General features: G+C 45.4%; 1 pseudogene; it reads left to right on the top strand.

Annotated features, from left to right (window-relative positions):
- The first annotated feature begins 202 nt into the window (after positions 1-202).
- Positions 203-11,793, top strand: LOC148220031 (uncharacterized; annotated as a pseudogene).
- The last annotated feature ends 705 nt before the right edge of the window (positions 11,794-12,498 follow it).

Raw genomic sequence — 12,498 nt, 5'->3', positions numbered from 1 at the left:
AACCAGCTGGGGGAGGGGAGCTTGGGTTTGCTTCCTTGGGGGGGGGGGGGGGGGGCTTTGGAAGTTATCTCCCAAATTTGCCCTAAACCAGGACAAATACACATTTTGGCGCCCAACGCCGGGCTCAAGAAAGTGGGAAAAAACGTTACTGATTGCATTTTCGTTGAATTTACTCTGTATTGGAACAAAGCAATCTGTAACCATGTTGTTTGAATTCACAATGTCTCTTGGGGTGGAGGCCTTCATGTGTCTCTGGTCCCTAGGCTTTTTTGAGGTTGTGATACCTTTATGGTCCCTAGGTTTATTTTCTTACCCAGAACTAGCTCCAGTAGTGTCCCTAACACTAAGTTTTTCAGTAGGGGGGCACGGATTAGAATAGCTATTGTGCTGGGTTTGGTGGTAATGATTTATAGGAAGTTTATAAAATATTGGAGTCTGTTCAAGGTATATATAGTTCATGGTTATGGGTATGCACCCAGTTTGTTACAGGAGGAGAAGGGGATGAGGCTTTTCGGCCTTTCCTTTCCTTCTCCTTTGAATCTGTTACATCACCTTTGGAAAATGTTCAGTTTCCCCTGAATGTTAAAGAGACCACCTTCCTGGTATTTAATCTGGTAAGCCTCCTCTATACAGTCTTCAGCTTCTCTAGAATGAGGGCTGAGATTTCTAGAGGGGCTGATAAGACCCCTGACCCAGGAGTAGACCCGGGCATGGAAAATCCTGAGTGGTGTGGAGAATGGGAGGATATGGGCCAAATCCTGAAGGAATTTTCTGACCGTCTAGTCTGGGACTTTCCATGTGATCAAATTCAGAACCCAGCTGAGGTGGGGAAATACCTGAAAGAGAGGTGCCATGATGACTCTAAGGAGAAAAAGATCATTGCTGTAAGCTGGGCCCTGGCATATGCTTATTGCACACTGCTAGGTACTGTAGGGCAGCAGAGAGAGGCAGGGGGGCAGGGAGATAAACCAGCCAATACCCCAGTAACTCAGGTGGCAGCCAACACCCCATCCACTCGGGTTGTATTTAAACCAGACAGTGAGCCTAAGCCAGCCACAAAAACAGACAGTGAGCCTAAGCCACTGGCAGTTGCTGTGGGAAGGAAGCACACCAGCAAAACTGATCGGCCAGTGGATGATGATGATCCAGGGGAAGGACCCTCAAAGCAAGCTCCTTATAAATAATCAGAAATCACAGCAACTGACACAAGATCAGAAGTCCTTTTCCCTGAAAGGGCTATTGAGTCCTTATCCCTGAAAGACCTTCGTGGCCTAAGAAAGGATTACACCCAACGACCTGATGAATCTATAATTAGTTGGCTAGTCCGTCTTTGGGACGCTGCAGGAGAGGCTGCAATTCTAGATGGCACAGAGGCTAGGCATTTGGGATCCCTGTCACATGATCCCGTTATTGACCAAGGAATGATGAAGGGGGGCTAATCCTCAGAGTCTCTGGGAACGGGTCCTGGGAAGTGTGGCACAAAGATATCTATGTGCAGATGATCTCTATATGCAGCAAACCCAATGGAAGACCATAGAACAAGGGATTCAATGGTTGAGAGAAATGACAGTGGCAGAGATTGTCTTCTCAGATGACCTAACAACTAGGAATCCAGACTTGGTACCGTGTACATCTGTGATGTAGTGAAAACTTGTACGACTTGGGCCAAGAGAATACGCTTTTGTTTTAGCAATAATGAAGAGGGATGAGAGGGATGAGATCATGTTCGATATGGCGAAGAAGCTCCAAGCATATGCAGATGCCGTGCATGGCCCAACGCATGCCAGAATTGCAGCTGTGGAAGCACGTCTGCAGAAATTAGAAGATAAGATACAGGAGAATCATGAGAAACTCAGGGAGGAGATTAAAGAGGATCTTCTCCAAATCTCAGCTGTACAGATCAGAGGTTCTGGTACCCAACACAGACGTTCCCCAGATAAGGAGAGAAGGTACACCCCACGAGCTGAGCTGTGGTTCTTGCTGCATGATTGCGGGGAAAATATGAGGAGATGGGATGGAAAATCTACTGCTGCTCTGGCCCAATGGGTGCGTGAATTGCAGGAAGGCAAGACTCAGAGACAGAATTCCACCAAAAGGGAAGCAGCTCCAGTTGCCCGTAGCCAAACTGCCAGGTATGATGATGATGATGACATGTCCATTCCCCTTGAAGGAACCTCCAAGACATATGCCCAGGGAAAGAAGGATAGCCAGGTTTAGAGGGGCCCTGCTTCTAGTCAGGTAGAGGTTGGGGAAAACGGTGTTTTTTGGACCGTGCGGATTCATTGGCCTGGCACATCAGAACCACGAAAATATGATACCTTGGTTGACACTGGTTCACAGTGCACATTAATTCCATCCAGGTATGTGGGGGCAGAATCTGTTTCCATCGCTGGCGTGACAGGGGGATCTCAGGATTTTACTTTGATGGAAGCTGAGGTGAGCCTAAGTGGAAATGGATTGAAAAACCACCCTATTGTGACTGGCCCAGAGTCTCCACATATTTTGGGCATAGACTTCCTCCACAGTGGGTATTTCAAAGACCCAAAGGGACTCAGGTGGGCTTTTGGAATAGCTGCTGTAGAGACAGAGGGAATCAAGCAATTGAACACTTTGCCTGGACTGTCAGAGAACCCATCTACAGTAGGACTTCTGAAGGGGGAAGAGCAACAAGTACCAATTGCCACTTCAACAGTGCACCGCTGACAGTACAGAACAACTCGAGAAGCTGTGATTCCCATTCATAAGATGATCCGTTATCTGGAGAGCCAGGGAGTGGTCAGCAAAACCCACTCACCCTTCAACAGCCCCATTTGGCCTGTGCATAAATCTAAAGGAGAATGGAGATTGACCGTGGCCTATCGGGCATTGAATGAAGTGACTCCACCGCTGAGCGCTGCCGTGCCGGACATGCTGGAACTCCAGTACGAGCTGGAGTCCAAGGCAGCAAAGTGGTACGCCACTATCGATATTGCCAATGCATTTCTCTCCATTCGTCTGGCAGCAGAATGCAAGCCTCAGTTTGCTTTCACCTGGAGGGGTGTGCAGTACACCTGGAATCGCCTCTCCCAGGGGAGGAAACAGCCCCACCATCTGCCATGGACTGATCCAGGCTGCAGTAGAAAAGGTTGAAGCTCCAGAACTTTTGCAGTACATTGATGATATCATTGTCTGGGGAAGCACAGCAGCAGAAGTATTTGAGAAAGGAGAGAAAATCATCCAGATTCTCCTGGGAGCTTGTTTTGCCATCAAGAAAAGCAAAGTCAAGGGACCAACTCGTGAGATCCAGTTTCTGGGAATAAAGTGGCAAGATGGATAGTGTCAGATTCCTATTGATGTCATCAACAAGAATACAGCAATGTCTCCATCAACCAGTAAGAAGGAAACATAAGCTTTCTTAGGTTCCATAGGCTTTTGGAGGATGCACATTCCTGAGTACAGGCAGATTGTGAGCCCTCTTTACCTGGTTACCCACGAGAAGAAAGATTTCCACTGGGGCCCTGAACAGCAACAAGCCTTTGCCCAGTGTAGTCGTGGAAAGGGGTTTTAACCCGTTAAGTGTGGCAGAAATAAGATGCACAGCTACATGGTTGTCTTTCATGACAGGAAGAAAGAGACAAGTTTATTCAGAAACACACTTGGTTTTATAGAATGACTCGCAACTCCAAGAGTAGAGAAAAGGTGATTGGTTTAGAGAGAAGACACCCCATGCCCAGGGCCTGGTCATGCACCACAACAGGTGTTCTATCTTTGTTATTAATTCCTTTTTATTTTGACCAAATGGTCACCCTGGGAGAAATTCTCCCTAGCCTTGAGCTGGACCAGCTTATTGGCTGGGAACTGAGCTGAGTAGCTCCAGCCTGGAATATTTTTCAGGCTGTAATTTTCTTACTTTCTCAATATGTGTCCCACAGACCAGCTAAAGCAGGAGATCGCTCATGCAGTAGCCCTTGGCCCAGTCAGGACAGGACCAGAGGTGAAGAACGTGCTCTACTCTGCAGCCGGGAACCATGGTCTGTCCTGGAGCCTTTGGAAGAAGGTGCCTGGGGAGACTCGAGGCCGACCACTAGGATTGTGGATTCAAAGCTACAGAGGGTCTGAAGCCAACTATACCCCAACAGAGAAAAAAATTTTAGCAGAGTATGAAGGAGTCCAAGCCACTTCGGAGGTGATCGGTACAGAAGCACATCTCCTCCTGGCACCCCAACTACCAGTGTGTTGGGGGTTGGATTGCTGCCCTTTTCTTTCTGTGGAATTCCTCCCATTGTTATGCTAAGTAATTGTGGCTACACCTTGAAACGACAGATAATGTTCTCTCGTAGGGGGGTGGGTGGAGGGGGAGGGGGGGGGAACCGGAAAAGGAAAGGTGGGATGGGGGTTCTGGAGCAGGGGACTCTCTCTCGCTTGGCTTCTTGGAGTGGGAAGACAGCCTGGGCTCTGCTCTCGCATCTTCCCCTGCCATCCCAGCACTGAGATCCATGCTCCCTGCCTTTGGACATTGCTCTGCTGCTCTCCCATCTCACACTATTATCTCTGGACACTCTGCTGAGCACCACGACCGACACCATGAAAGGGGGAGTCACTTTTCCCATCCCCTCTCACTCCTGGGCCTCCGCCGCCATCACTCCAGCCCTCTTCAACTGCGCAGGACCTGCCCTGCCCCCACAGCACCGGTAACTGAGTGCAGGGAGACGGCCTGTGGCCAAAAGGGACTGGAGCGGAGCTAGACTGTTCTGTTCTGTTGCCAATTTTTATAGCTGTTGTTGTTTTCTGCCTTGTTAGATACCAGTAAAGAACTGTTATTCTTATCCCCATATCTCCTGCCTGAAGGCATCTGAATTGGACCTAAAATAATTAAAAGGGAGGGGGGTTGCACTCTGCATCGCAGAAAAGGGGCTCTTGCCTTTCCTTAGACCATACCTGTCTTTCAAACCGAGACACAGTGCTGAGCTGGATGTGCAAAGCAAAGGTTCCCTCCAGCCACCAATGCCACATGGAGCAAGTGGATTGCACTTATAACTCAGCGTGCTCGTATTGGTAAACTGAATAGCCCTGGGATTTTGGAGATAATTACAAACTGGCCTGAAGGTGAAGATTTTGGTCTCACAGATGAAGAAGAACAAGAGCAAGTGACACGTGCTGAAGAAGCCCCACCGTATAACCAACTGCCAGCAGATGAAACATGCTATGCTCTTTTCACTGATGGTTCTTGCCGCATTGTGGGGATGAACCAGAAGTGGAAAGCAGCCGGATGGAGCCCCACATGACAGGCTGCAGAGGCCACTGAAGGAGAAGGTGGATCAAGCCAACTTGCAGAACTCAAAGCTGTTCAGCTGGTCCTGGACATTGCTGAGAGAGAGAACTGACCAAAACTCTACCTTTACACTGATTCATGGATAGTATCCAATGCTCTGTGGGGATGTCTGGAGAGGTGGAAAGAGGCTAACTGGCAGCGTAGAGGGAAACCAATCTGGGCTGCTGAAGAGTGGAAAGACATCGCTACCAGGGTAGGGAGACTACCTGTGAAAGTCTGCCATGTAGATGCCCATGTCCCCAAGAGTAGAGCTACCAAAGAAGACCGAAACAACAAGCAGGTAGATCAGGCTGCATAGATAGAGGTGTGTCTTGGTTTAATTTTGATTTCCCGGCTAAATTAATGTCTTCGTTTTGAGTTGCCAATTTAAATAAACTTATTTTTCCTGTTGTGAGACAGAACCAGGAGCAAAAGAGCAAGGCAGGCCTAAAACTTGAGAGAGTATAAAAGAAAATTTATTATGTACACAAACAAAGAGAAAGTAAAAAAAAAAAAATCAGAATAAGATTTTTCAGATCACTCCTTCCTTCCCTCTCCCAATCTTTATAACAACAAAACAAACATATAACAAATACTTCGGTCAGTCCCCAATTTAGTCTTTCTCAGTTTACTTCTGGAGAGAGAAGCCTCTTCTTATTGAAGCTGTAGGGATTTTTTCCACAAGAAGCAAGAAGACAGTCCTCTTGTGGTTTTATCTTTCACGATTTGCATCCGCCTGGGAACCTGCAACCGTGACACTCCTCCCAACTCCACAGCCGTCCCAAAGCTGTAGCTGTGGGTTATGTCTGTCTCCTGGGGTATTACTTTTAAGAATGAAATGTTCGACAGCAAAGATTCTCTCTGTCTCCTTTCTCTCTGCTCAGGCTTTATCTTCAGAAAACTGAAATCCTTTTCTTTTTTCAGGGCAGAAATTTTTAACACGGGTGCTTTTTGGTTAAATCATTTATTAAATGGAACATTTCCATCCCCCATGTCTCTTTCCATGGTTTATAGGAATATTCAGTACATCAGTTCATTCCTACAATTTTTACAAAAAGATTTTCAGCCATTTCAGCATTTTCTTATTCTCCTCCCATCTTAAAAATTTAGCTCTTATGTTACTGACTTCAGAAATCTTTTTATTCCCTTTCATATTCAAAGGAAAAGCTGGAGGCTTTGCAAATTTTATCTGAGTACTAAAGAGTTAAAGTTTAACACAATTACAAGAGTTGGGTCAGGCTCAGGCCGCGCTGGGGGGGCAGCTGAGATGTCAATCAGCCTTTCTGGGGCTGGGCTGCAGCCCCACACTGCTCATGGTTATTTGAGTAGGCCCAGCCCGTCTGACAGCAGCAAGAGTCGGCCTCCCCCCCAGAGCCGCAGGCCCGTGGAGGAGGAAGCCGTGAAGGTTTTATCACAGAACTTTTTCTTCCCCCGGCCATTGGGTCCCCTCGTTGGCAAACGGGGCCCAAGCGGCCTCCTGAGCCTCCCCCCCCGCATAGGGGAGGGGGAAGCTCCGGTTGATGTTACCTGCTCAGCCGCCGGAAAGACAAAGACCCTCAGTTCCGGATTGCCTCCTTCAAAATCTGTGTTCACGGAGTGAGCTAACTTTCTCTAATTGGCTGTTGCAGGTGTCCCAACCCCCACAGAGGAAATTCTCTTAAAGAAAACCTCTCTCTGAGTTTCTTCTTCCCAAGTCAACCTATCACAAGGTGTCAAAAATAGATTTAGATTGGCAACACAAGGGAGAGTTGTTTCTAGCCCGATAGGCCCATGATGCCTCAGGTCTTCAGGGCAGATGCCACCTATAAGTGGGCACGAGATTGAGGGGTGGATCTAACCATGGATAGTATTTCTCAAGTTATCCATGACTGTGAGACATGCGCTGTCATCAAGCAGGCCAAGCAGGTCAAGCCCCTCGGTATGGGGGACGATGGTCCAAATATAAGAATGGAGAGGCCGGGCAGATTGATTACGTCACACTGCCTCAAACCCGCCAAGGCAAGCACTATGAACTGACCATGGTGGAAGCCACCACTGGATGGTTGGAGACCTACCCTGTGCCTCATGCTACAGCCTGTAACACCATCCTGGGCCTGGAAAAGCAAGTCCTTTGGAGGCATGGTTCTCCTGAGAGAATTGAGTCAGACAATGGGACTCATTTCAAGAACAGCCTTATAAACACCTGGGCTAGGGAACACGGCATTGAGTGGGTGTACCATATCTCCTACCATGCACCAGCTGCAGGGAAAGTGGAGACGTACAATGGACTGTTAAAAACCACATTGAAAGCATTGGGTGGGGGATCTTTCAAAAATTGGGAGCAGTATATAGCAAAGGCCATCTGGTTAGTTAACACCCGAGGTTCCATCATCCAAGCAGGCCCTGCCCAATCTGACCCCTGCATATAGTAGATGGAGACAATGTCCCAGTAGTACATGTCAGAGGTTTGTTAGGGAAGACATTTTGGATCAATTCTGCTTCAAGTACAGACAAACCCATTCGTGGGGTTGTCTTTGCTCAGGGACCAGGTTGCACATGGTGGATAATGCAGAAAGATGGAACAACACAATGTGTACCTCGGGGAGATCTGATTGTTTGACGCGTCTTCCACCCACTGCCCACCTCACCTGGGCTACCGGCTAGCTCCGGGAAGCCTGCATCAGTGAGTGGCCTCTCCCCGGCACCATTCTGGGAGCCGCAGAAGAGGCGTAGCAACAGCTACACCTGGGCGAGTTGTCAGGGAGGGACAAAGAGGCGCAGGAGAGACCTTTTACGGTTCTGGGGAAGGGATTTATTGGAGGAAGAGGTAACAGGTCAGGAGGTTGGGAGAGGGAACCGCAAAAGGCAGTTTGAAGGGTTCTACACAGGCTTAAGTACGGAGGAGGAGCAAGGGGAGGGCACAAAACTCTGGCCAATAACGGTTAACGGGGGGAGGTACAGAAGGCGGGGAAAGGGGTACATTGAGCCAATATGGTAAACCGAGGGTGGGGATACATACAATACAACCAATCATGGATACAAAAGGGAATGCTTGACACAGAAACTTCTAGAACAAAGGGAGGGGCTACAAAGGATTGACATCCAGTGGGGCAGGGTTTAGGGTGAGGGACAGGGAAGGTTCCAGATAAAGGGGAGGGGTTTAGGATGACTGACTAGGGCAAAGGCAGGAAAGGGAAAAACCATTATGTACTTAACTTAGGGGAACGAAACTGGGACGAACCATCAACACAGAAGGAAAATGAACATTAAACAACGCAACACAACAATTGTTGGGTGAGAATCATATGCAAATATCACTGTTTGCTGAGTGTCATTATCTGTACATGGTTGTCTACCATATATATGTGTATGCATAAGGTATGTGTGTGCAGAGTTAGAATATATATATATTCATTTTGGTAATGAGTCGACAATATGAGGAAAGGGGTGGAATGTCCTGGGGTGACTTTTTCATGTTGAATTGTATCCCCATTTGTCTGTTTAGCCCAGAAATAAGTTTTGTACCTTTAAGGTTCGATTTGAGAGTGAAGGAGAGGGGAGAAGTGATGGAATGTCTGAGGCGATATAGTAGAGATCAAAACTACTCAGGAGATGGGGCAGAAAGAAGAAAATAGAATTAAAAGTGGTGTGAAAAAATGTCTCAGCTACATGCTTTCAGTCATGTTCAAAGTCAAAATGTTCTGATTCCCTTATGTGTATTACAATGTGGTTTCTAAATAAGATATTACTTGCCAAGAAAGCCAATATTGTTTACAATATTTCTAAATTATAGCCCATTTTAAAAAATTCTCCTGAGTGCAAGAGACCTTAGCAGAAGTGTCTCTGCATGATTTATGGTCCCAAAGATGCCACCTACAAGGCACTAAAATGGAAAATAGGTCTACTGGACTGAAAGTATTGCTGATGTGATTTGAACATAGATCTGAAGAGGGAAAAGATAGTATAATCAGAGTTTTCCCCTAATTTAATATTGACATAATTCTGCCCATATATATTCACAATTATGTTTGTGAAAATACTTTTGGCATCTTTTGAGCTTGTTAGCAGTTGTATGTAACTGATATTGCTACTTGCAAACCACTTCTAAACTAATATCCCATCAGCAATGTCTCCATGCTCAGCTACTAAACTGAGTTCAACATTTTCATAGGGAACTTAGTTTTATTTTTGTCTCCATAGACAAACAAAGAAAAAAGTTTTGAAATGTTTATAAAACATGCAAAAAGGGAAAAAAAACCTCAAACAGTTTAAATTAATAAAGAAGCATTTTAAAAGCAAAGAGACTATTTAAGCACTGACTTGGTTCTTTTCCTCCTTGGAGCCAGTGAAGACTTTCAGTAGAAAAATCCTATTAGAATGCTTCAGTGATAAACTGGTATATGCACTTTTGCTTAGAGATACGCTATAAGCCTATTATTTTCCAAGAGAATTATACCAATGGACAATATATAGATGCATATAAATGCCAGGAAAATAAGATATATGAAGGAAAAAAATATTTTTATTGTTTGGCTTTTGACACTAACAAGTTCATGATTTTGAAGTCTCAGTTTATTTCTCATTTGACATAAATCATCAGAGTATTTGGGTTGTAAATGAGAAATCACATTTTCTTTTGCCAGTGCTCTCATGCCATAAGCACGTTGGACACATCTCTCTTAACTTATGCAAAGGTACATTTCTCTATTTACCTAAAATAGAGCAGGTAAGAGGAAAAGGCTTGCTTGATACAGTTCTTTTGCCTGAAGGCCAGCATGCACAAGAGGTACATAAAATAATTTTGATAAATATAATTTTTGTCATGTATGTAGCCTAGCCTTTAAAAAATGATTCAACTTGGCAGTATTCACTAAAGTCTAAATCTGAAGTCCTAAATTTAGACACCTATTCTTAAAGTCTTCATCAAGAAGCCAGTGACAGCATTTTCCCATATATATACATATATGTTAGAGTCTGAAACAGAGGACTCTCTGAGTTCCTCAGAGATCAACAAGCTGCAGTGAGAGCTGAAAAATATAGTCCTAGATACCAGTGTATAAAACAAGTCTAGAAAACAAGTCTCCATGAAGACTCCAAAATCATAGTTTTAGACATAATAAAAATATGGTAAGAATATTGCTTACATTTTTTAGATAGAACAGATAGACTATATGCGTATTTTATACGTAACCTGGCATGCTAAGAAACTAGAATTCTAATAGGTTAAGAAGAAATGGTTCGGATTCGTGTTTTTAGTTTATTGGGTAATTTGTGTATAAGAATCTATGCACTCGCTCTCTTTCTTCTCTCCCCTCACTGCTATAATCATCGCCCAGAATAAGATAGGAGGTGCGGCTGCAGCTTCGGCCCTCCCGGGGCCTTGCACCAGGAACTGCTTCCACTTCTAGTTGGGACTTTACTTCTTTAGAACTTTATACCACTTTATAGACTTTAGAACTCTATACCAAAAACTTTTAGCATGGACTTTAATGCTTGGGACCCTTTGCATTTTGATGTAGGGACACATATTGAGAAAGTAAGAAAATTACAGCCTGAAAAATATTCCAGGCCGGAGCTTCTCAGCTCTGTTCCCAGCCAATAAGCTGGTCCAGCTGAAAGTTAGGGAGAATTTCTCCCAGGGTGATATCTTGGTCAAAATAAAAAGGAATTAATAACAAAGATAGAACACCTGTTGTGGTGTGTGACCAGGCCCTGGGAATGGGGTGTCTTCTCTCTGAACCAATCACCTTTTTTCTACTCCTGGAATTGCGAGTCATGCTATAAACCAAGTGTGTTTCTGAATAAACTTGTCTCTTTCTTCCTGTCATGAAAGACAACCATGTAGCTGTGCATCTTATTTCTGCCGCACTTAAAGGATTAAAACCCCTTTCCACGGCTACATTTTCAGACTGATGTGCCTTTACAATAAACAACTTTATAGCAACTAATAACTGTTCATCTCTTTAAAGAAAACAAAGAAAGAGACAAGTTCTCAACACAAGTGCCTTTGCTCAGGATTTGCAAGTTGAATACTCCAACCTTCAATGTCTTTCCCCATGGTTTATAGGAATCTTTAGTGTAGTACAGTCTATCTCCATAGCTTACAAAAGGATTTTCAGCCTAAATTCATGGTGTCTCCTTATTCTCTTTCCATCTGGAGCCTGACTCCTGCTTCACTGACCTTGGTGTCTTCTTTCTGTTCTTTTTCCCTCTCCCTCAAGGGAGAATTGAAGGTTTGCAAGCTTTATCTGAGCATTGAAAGAGTTAAGATCTCACACGGGGAATGCAGAGGCTATGGCCAGGCCATGCTGGAGCTGTGCCAGGATGTCAGGAGCCTCAGGCTGTGCTGGGAGGGGCTGGCCCTGGCCAGAAACGGCAGTGGCCACTCTGGAAAGGGAAGGGAGGGTGGCCAGGACCTCAATCAGCCTCCCTGGTCTCAGCTGGAATCCACTGCCGACGGCCACCCCTCCTCCCTGCTGGGACATGCCAGCTTCCCAGACAGAGGCCCCGACCCTGCCCCCTGACAGGCCCACAGGCCACGCAGTGGAGCAGGCCCGGGCCCTGTTACCTGCACTCCTGCTGGAAAAGAAAAGGGTCCTTTTCAGAGTTTGCTCACTTCAAAATGTGAATTTACAGAAGGGACCAAATCCTCCAATTGGTTTCCCAGGCTGTCAACAATCAAACCAGCCTCCAATTGGTCCCATCAAATCACAGAGGAAGTTTTCAAGGAGAAAACTTCCGTGGATACCCTCTTCTAAGTGCCAATTAATGCAAAACTAGCACATTGCCCCACCTTGTTTTAACAGATGGTGATAGAATACATACTTTTGGTCACATCCTGCATTGCAATACAAGACACACATTCTTCATGACATCATGTCACCTGGTAACATTATCTTATCACAAACTTTCACAACGTTTCTTGGTCACTTCTTGCCCAGGGAGCATTTATTTGTGTCTCTCTCCCACGGTTTCTGCTCCATCAGGCCTAAGATATCAGGCTCCTTTATCAGTTCCTTTGTACTCTCGGTTTTATTTCCTGTAAGTAGGTGTTTTGATTTGAAAGACAGGTGTCTGCCAGGGAAGGCAGGAACCTCCCTTGGAATAGAAAATGTGACCCCCTTCCCTCCAAATTATTATAACTTCGAAATTAAGGGACTTTCAGGAAAAGATATGGGAAAAGGATTAACATCTCTTTACTTGTGTATACATATATATATATGTATAAC

Source organism: Sturnus vulgaris, chromosome W, assembly GCF_052056855.1.
Source record: "Sturnus vulgaris isolate bStuVul1 chromosome W, bStuVul1.hap1, whole genome shotgun sequence".
Taxonomy (NCBI): domain Eukaryota; kingdom Metazoa; phylum Chordata; class Aves; order Passeriformes; family Sturnidae; genus Sturnus; species Sturnus vulgaris.
The sequence above is the reverse complement of the archived record's forward strand: the minus strand, read 5'-3'. Positions and strand labels throughout refer to the sequence as shown.